At 45.6% G+C, this 8,938-nt stretch overlaps 1 pseudogene; it reads left to right on the top strand.

Annotated features, from left to right (window-relative positions):
• The first annotated feature begins 7,829 nt into the window (after positions 1-7,829).
• Positions 7,830-8,413, top strand: LOC145968383 (uncharacterized; annotated as a pseudogene).
• The last annotated feature ends 525 nt before the right edge of the window (positions 8,414-8,938 follow it).

Consider the following 8,938-nt stretch of genomic DNA (forward strand, 5'->3'; position numbering starts at 1 on the left):
TATTCAACTGAGGAACTAGACGGTCGCCGACACTAAACTGAGGCTCGGTGAGCACCTTCATCTTCTTGGTCTTACCAGCCGGAACAACCGAGAACGCAGTGCACTTAGCAGGCGCCAGCTCCAAGCCAAATCTTGAAAGCGCAACCTGTCCAGAGACTGCTGTGCACCTTCTCTCATTGTCGCAATCAAGGTCAGGTCGTCTGCAAATGCCAACGCATTGATATTGTGACCAAGCATACTGTACCCTATATGATCGGGAACCTCGGCCAATATCTCGTTCATAACGAGATTGAACAACAGCGGGGAGAAGGGGTCACCCTGCCTGACACCCCTACCAGGATACAACGCCTCCGAGAAATCCCCGTCCACATGCAGTTTGACCGCAGCCGTCCGATAGAGGGTGATCAGGTATTCAACCATAGGCCAAAGAACACCATGCTCACGTAGAACATAGGAAATGGCGTCATGACTGACTGTATCAAAGGCCTTGCGAACATCCAGGGTAAGGACATGAACTTGTCTCCGACTCGTGCGCGCATCAAACAATAGCGCAGAAAGTATCGCTACATTCTCCGCGCAACCATCCGCCGCAATAAACGCACGCTGTCTCATATCCAACAGGTTGGAATCAGCTAATCTCCGTGCCAGTATTTTATGGAAGTGCCGGAGCACAACCGCCGAGACAGAGATCGGCCGATACGACGATGGGTCCAAGGATTTGGGAATTAGCACCGTTTTGGAGTGCCGAAATCTCGCCGGAACCCTTCCGATCGCCATGAAGATATTAAATAAAGTGGCCCTAAGGAGGCACCTCCGAAAACCAGCGACGAACCGTCATTCCGTCCAATCCGAGGGCAGAAGACATGGGGAGCCTGATGTCAATGACTTTCCCCTCCGATATAGGGATCCATAACTCATCCAGCTCCACCGAAACATCCTCCAAAGGAATGGGGCACTCAACAGAGCTCGCAGCCAATACAAGCCTCCAAAACTCCAACTGCTCCGAGAGGGTGGGATGCGGTAGGCCCTCAGTATCACCATCAAGGACCTTATGAGCGGCCTTAGTCATATTAGCGCTCCAGAGTCTCTGCATACGACGATATTCGGCCCGCCTTACCTTCCTTCTAGACAGCTGTACACCGACACGATGAACACGAGCGACCCTATCACGCCCCGACGCTACGAGATCCGGAAACATGTTGCTCCACCATTCGTCCAATGCATCATCCGGAAATCGGTCCTCGATAAGAGAACGCACAGCAGTGTGAATCCAAATACCGCCACTCATTTCCGGTATAATGTCCTCGACCTTCTCTCGCAGCCAGTCGTTCGCAGAACTCGAACCAGGCCGGAACGGCTCCATGGGAACATCCATCGACCGAGGAACACCAACCGGCTCCGCATGTTCGTCAATCCTTCGTGCAAGGAACTGGTTCCTAAAATCAAGGACAAGTTCCTTGTAGGAATGCCTTTTTCTAATTCCTTTTATCGCCTCAAGAGTTCTTCCATGTCCCCACCTCTCAAGCAGATACAAATTCATCGATCTCGTCTGCGGGGGGGCGCGCGCTTCCTCCATAGCCAGAGTCCTAATCTCTTCCTCAGCCCAGCGCGGCTTAATACTCGCAATAGTAATATCCTCATTGGCTTGGACAGGGTGTTTCCTCTTCTTGTGGACTCCTAAACCAATCAGCGACGAGAACGACCGCAGACAAATCGAACACACAAACTGTTCGGGATGATTTATCGTGTTATCATCAGCCAAGTCTATTCCACTAGACGGTCCTGCGATAACGATTTCATTGGGGGGGGGGGGCTCCGAGATACCTCCCCGACTATCTCTCTCATTATTAATAATCGTAGCACCAATGAAATTTCCCCGAAAAAGGACGCAGCGAGTGGGGGTGCTAGCCCCATTGCCGCGTTAGAGATGCGTCTTTAATTTGCTATCACATGGGTGGTGTTTGCGGCCGGATTCATATGCCCGGGGAAGGGCCCTTAGGCTCCGCCAGGCGACGAACCTCCCTTCCCGTACGCAGAACAACTAATGACTTTAAGCTGTAGATAAAAGAGAGAGAGAGAGAATTTAATTTACTAATATTAAACCATCTTCGCTTTATCACCAAGCTTTCTCTAAAGAATCGGACAGGCGGAGGAATCCAAGGCCGAATGATCTGTCGCCACCATCTTAGCTTTTTCGCAATTGTGACATTTCCGTACTCCCATTTTAGGACACGCACAGGATTTGTGTTTGTCGCCACAATGACCGCATATATCCTCTCCAGCCTGACATCCTTTGGCTATATGTCCAAAAGCAAGACACTTAAAACACTGGAGAACCCTCACGTACGTGATCGGTCACACGGCAGGAGGACCAACAGAGATAAATGCGTCCCTGACTGAGTAATGATAGCCTTATACTCGGGGATACCTATATAACCGCCATGGAATTTTTCTGATTCTTGATGGACCAGTATATTAATCGAACATCCTCTTTGCCAAGACCATTGAGATTCTGCTGGACTAGATCTTCCACAAATCGCGCCTTATCCGTACTCATAGGAATGTCTTTAATCAAAAATCTAGGTTTCAGCTTATCGATCCGCTTGACCTCCATGCCTAAACCATCTAACATAGACTTAAGTCTGTTAATTTCATTATGGTCAGCCACAATACGCACAGACTTATTACGACCCTTAACAACTCGATCGATTTTGATTCCAGCCTCACCTGGCCTGATCGATGAGAAGACCGCATCACACAGCCTGCGCATTAAGGAGCTTACTTTGTATATCCTCGCCCGGGACCACCTCGATCGTTTCCAGAGGCCTCCGAGTACCAACGCCTGGGCCCTGTGAAGGTTGCGGCATCGTTGCAGCCGCAGACCGAACAACACCGGCATAAGAACGTCCAATCGTCGTCAATCCATCCGACGCCGCCTGAGAAGCCGGGAGCGACCCGACCGCACGAAAGATATTGCTCTCTATACGGTCACCCATGGAGGTAATTGTCTCCGCGATCATCACCTTTGTCTCCTCGGGGGCACCATCCCTGCACTGTGAAGCGGCCTGCATCATTTTCCATATCTTGGCAGTTGTGTCCCGCTCGGCCTTAACCTGAATATACGCCATTGTTAGCCAATCCACCGCTCGTCTGTACGCCGCAATCACTTCCTCTAACTCTTTCTTCTTGATGGCAGACTCCTTGCTGACCGCATTTATCGAGGCAAAGCTATAGTCATGACCGGCTAACACTTCCTTAATATTTTGCAAATCCGCATCACTTAGGGGCGGCGGACCTAGTTCCATGTCCGCAACAGTTTGAGGCGGAAACACGGCCATCTTTTTGGCACCACGTGGTACCGCGCCATGTCCTCGAAAAACAGACCCCTCACCCCAGTACGCAGACGAAAGTCCTCCATACCAACCTCCTTTATCCTCGGAGCAGAGGGCCCTGCTTGTGGGGAGGAACCCCCCGGGACTGCTCCTTGCCTATCACCCGGCTCAATCAAGCGGACGAAACAGTGCCGAGAGACACCGCTGAAAATTGTCTAATGTTCGTCTACCTGACGACAAATAAACAAAAGCAACAAACAGCACACAGAATGTCACCACATACTAATCTATGCTACCGTCAGATACAAAAACCACAACAAAAAACGGGAGTCGTAATATAAGTTTAAAACTCACTCTTATACAGGGTGATTCTAAATAACTTTATGTTTTTGCAAAAACATAATCTTGACCGAATTCTAAGACGATTTTCCCTTTGGCAAAATTTCGTCCAAAGCTTAGTTTTTGAATTATTAAAGGAAGTAGTTAACGTATGACGGGTCGAATACAAGAGGCAGGCAAGGGTGGCGCGATTCACCGTCAGACGCGGGTGCTTACGCGGGGCGCCTGCTGCGATCAGCTGGTCGCTATACACATACAGACACATGCGAACACATACATTCTCTCTGTCTGTCTGTCTGTCTGTCTGTCTGTCTGTCTGTCTGTCTGTCTGTCTGTCTCTCTCTCTCTCTCTCTCTCTCTCTCTCTCTCTCTCTCTCTCTCATTCGCTCACTCACCTGTAATTTTTTTTTTTACGAGAGAGGGGAAAATGCATTTTATGCATACCCACCGGTCGATCCAGTGAATTATGTGGGACTCGAGTACCAAGTCGAATTACCAACTCGGTACTCCCTACCCACTAAAAACCCCTCTCTTTTCACGAATTTCCTTTGACACACTGTCCCTCTGATTTCCCGAGATCTGTTTTCACATAACGTCAAAAAATAGTTATTATTACCTTGTTCGATGACTTTTGATGTATTACTGTAATTGCTTGAAGGAGAAATGAATTTTCCGATAGATCGTACGTTCTCAAATTTAACGTGGATATCACGTTGCAAAAGACAAGAAATCCACACTAAATTATTAACTGAAAGTTTTTCTTCTTTCATGAACTATATTCTTTTATAAACTTTAACGTAATCACATTTATTTACTCACTCGATGAGACGAGAAATTTACTAATGACTATCACTAATCACTATTAATCACTGTCGAATAATAACTGTTGGCGATTAAAAATCACTCGATGAAAGAAACACGCGCGGACACGTTACTACACGACGCGACAATGCGACGATAATTACTCGGCGACTGAAAGCAGTTTTTTGTCATGGTAGGTTGCGGTAGGTTAAGGTACTACTGGCGCTATCGAACGCGATCATGTGTTCGATTGAAGAATGCGGTAAACATAATAAACATTTAACATATTAATATTATTATTATCATGAATGTGTGTGATAACTATACATCGTATGATATCTATTTAAAAATTAATTAGATTAAATAAGTGTTTTTAAAATATTTATTACTTTTACTATTATCTTAAATAAATATTTAATATTAATATTTTATATGATAATAGTAAAAGTAATAAATATTTTAAAAACACTTATTTAATCTAATTAATTTTTAAATAGATATCATACGATGTATGGTTATCACACACATTCATGATAATAGGTAGATAGATAATCTTTATTGGTTATCCAAAAGGCCTAAAGCCAAGGGACTTGGTTTACATAAATTCCTTAACCTCACACACTCTCGCTCTCTCTCACGTCTTCCCTGTACTCTTCGTCCTCTCCTCTCTTTTCCTCCTAACCGCTTCCATCCATCCCACTGCGCCCTTCCTTCCTTCCTCGCTTAAGATATCCTTTATTCTAATATTCATACTGTCTACATGACTCCTTATGTGCTCAATTGTTCCTTCCTCTTCCTCGCAGATCCGGCATCTTTTTTCAGCTTCACCTTTCCAGTACTTGTTCCTCTCCTCCTCGTTCCCGCACCTCCACCTTGCTATTAGCTTCTGACTTCCTTTCCTCCCTTCTTTCCTCAGATATTCCGGCAGTCCCAGTGTTACAATCTCCTTATACTGTATATTGTATTTCGAATTCCTTATCTTACCCTCCACCCATTGCCCTAACCTCTCTCTTTCTCTCTCTTTTATTATCTCACATCCATATCTCCCACTCTTAATTGCTTAATTCCCTCAGAGCTAAACCCGTTCTGCCTATAAAAACCTTCCCTTTCATCCTCCCCTCCCTCACTCGTTCCCCTTTTCTCCCTTTCCTTTATGCATTCTATTATTAGTTTCCTATCTCCTTCTTTCAACGCCTTCTCTTCAAAAACTGCTCTTCTTCCTGTTATCATTTCTATACTCTCTACATTCGTTTCTTTATACACTATATAATCCGGCGTACAGGAGTCGAGGTTCAAGGACCATTTGACATACTTCTTTTGTATCTCTTCCAACTCCCTTCCTTCCTTCCATCCCCATACTTCTGCCCCGTACATAACTATTCCTAAAACTAAATACCTAAACAATAACATCCTTCTCCTAAAATCGTCTCTAAACCTGCGCTCCCCTATCCCCCACACCTGACCTATCGCCCTGTTCGCTTTCTTTTTTAGCTCCTTAATTTGGCCATCGACACATTCATGATAATAATAATATTAATATGTTAAATGTTTATTATGTTTACCGCATTCTTCAATCGAACACATGATCGCGTTCGATAGCGCCAGTAGTACCTTAACCTACTGCAACCTACCATGACAAAAAACTGCTTTCAGTCGCCGAGTAATTATCGTCGCATTGTCGCGTCGTCGCGTCGTGTAGTAACGTGTCCGCGCGTGTTTCTTTCATCGAGTGATTTTTAATCGCCAACAGTTATTATTCGACAGTGATTAATAGTGATTAGTGATAGTCATTAGTAAATTTCTCGTCTCATCGAGTGAGTAAATAAATGTGATTACGTTAAAGTTTATAAAAGAATACAGTTCATGAAAGAAGAAAAACTTTCAGTTAATAATTTAGTGTGGATTTCTTGTCTTTTGCAACGTGATATCTACGTTAAATTTGAGAACGTACGATCTATCGGAAAATTCATTTCTCCTTCAAGCAATTACAGCAATACATCAAAAGTCATCGAACAAGGTAATAATAACTATTTTTTGACGTTATGTGAAAACAGATCTCGGGAAATCAGAGGGACAGTGTGTCAAAGGAAATTCGTGAAAAGAGAGGGGTTTTTAGTGGGTAGGGAGTACCGAGTTAGTAATTCGACTTGGTACTCGAGTCCCACATAACTCACTGGATCGACCGGTGGGTATGCATAAAATGCATTTTCCCCTCTCTCGTAAAAAAAAAATTTACAGGTGAGTGAGCGAATGAGAGAGAGAGAGAGAGAGAGAGAGAGAGAGAGAGAGAGAGAGAGACAGACAGACAGACAGACAGACAGACAGACAGAGAGAGAATGTATGTGTTCGCATGTGTGTCTGTATGTGTATAGCGACCAGCTGATCGCAGCAGGCGCCCCGCGTAAGCACCCGCGTCTGACAGTGAATCGCGCCACCCTTGCCTGCCTCTTGTATTCGACCCGTCATACGTTAACTACTTCCTTTAATAATTCAAAAACTAAGCTTCGGACGAAATTTTGCCAAAGGAAAAATCGTCTTAGAATTCGGCCAAGATTATGTTTTTGCAAAAACATAAAGTTATTTAGAATCACCCTGTATAATACACAATATATACAGGAAAGTGCGATTTATGAACTAAAAGTATCAAAATCAATAATAGAGAGTCAGATTATGCACAAACTACGCACTAAGATCGTCTAAATCAATACTCCAATCAGAATGAATGTTACTAGCACGTGCGGATTCGCCTTAAGTATGGAAACCCGCCTTAAGGGAATGACCAACAGAAATGCCCAACAGTAATATGGCGAGCCCACGTGCTGCACATATATAACAAAAATCCGTATTTCTCGGGCTATAATGAACCGATCCGAATAAAACAAATCACTGGGCGTGTAGAGTGACGTCCGCAGAATCCATCAAACATAATATTTATGTTCAATATGCACTAACATTGACACCTACAAGCGCCAAAAGTTGCATATGACATGTGACACGTAGCTCAGTTTTAATGCGAAAAATGGCACTTTAACCACACCACGCGCGTAAATCGACCACTCCGCGCGTAGACGGTCACTAGATGCGTCCGCTGGTCACACACTCTCAATTCTCAGCACACTTAAAATCACCGAAAAACAATTTAGACCACAGAGCGATATGACATACGTCCACAACCATTAAGAGAGTCATAGTTACTCCCGCCGTTTACCCGCGCTTGCTTGAATTTCTTCACGTTGACATTCAGAGCACTGGGCAGAAATCACATTGCGTTAACACCCGCGAGGGCCATCGCAATGCTTTGTTTTAATTAGACAGTCGGATTCCCCTAGTCAGTGCCAGTTCTGAGCTGAGCGTTGAATGGCGGCCGAAGAGGACGATCACGACGGCTCGCGCCGCCACTGAAGCCTCGCAGCAAGGAAGATCCGCGGGAGGCCAAGGCACGGGACCGAGCTCGGATCCCGGGACCGGCGCGAGAACGCCGAGCGTTCACCTCGCCCAGGCACGTCAGCCAGACCCGCTTCCCTACCAAGCCCGACACGCCCCGCTCCTCAGAGCCAATCCTTATTCCGAAGTTACGGATCCAATTTGCCGACTTCCCTTACTTACATTATTCTATCGACTAGAGGCTCTTTATCTTGGAGACCTGCTGCGGATATGGATACGAACCGGCGCGACACCTCCACGTGGCCCTCTCCTGGATTTTCAAGGTCCGAGGGGAAGATCCGGACACCGCCGCAACTGCGGTGCTCTTCGCGTTCCAAACACTATCTCCCTGCTAGAGGTTTCCAGGAAACTCGAACGCTTATACAGAAAAGAAAACTCTTCCCGGATCTTCCGACGGCGCCTCCAGGTCATTTTGGGTTACCCCGACGAACACTCTTACGAGGGCCCGAATTGTATGCGGTTCCGCTGCCGGGTTCCGGAATAGGAACCGGATTCCCTTTCGCCCGACGGGCGTGTGTCATTATTATACGTCGTAATATATGTGACGAAAAAAGGAAATACTCGCGCGCGCGCGCTCTGATCGGAGAGACGATCGATCGAGCAGCGGCGCTCGAGAGAGTGCCGTCCCCGTCGTCGGAGAGAGGAGCGAGCGCGCTCTCGTCAAATTGTTCTCTCCTTGCGCGCGGCGTTTTCTCTTCCTTCTTCTCTACATATACAGGGTGTCCTAGACCATCCGTACACCCCTTTTCTTTCAAAAACTAAGCATTTTAAAGAAAAATGTTTCAGACAAAAGTTATTTGGTTTCGAGGGGGCCATAAAATGGTACCATTGGTTTGACCTTGAAGAGTCATTTGAAGGTAACGTGAAGGTCACTTCAATTTCTTTAAATGGAATACCGTATATATTTTTGCACATTCTTGTAGCTCATCTCGAGAGCTTTCCAAAACACTATAATTAAGTTAGTTTTCATTAAGTACTTTCCGAGTTATGAGGCTTGAAATAATTTCTTAATTTTACGTAAA

This window comes from Camponotus vicinus, unplaced genomic scaffold (assembly GCF_025532165.1).
Source record: "Camponotus vicinus isolate PSW18456_S1 unplaced genomic scaffold, iyCamVici1.0 SCAF_3, whole genome shotgun sequence".
Lineage (NCBI taxonomy): Eukaryota > Metazoa > Arthropoda > Insecta > Hymenoptera > Formicidae > Camponotus > Camponotus vicinus.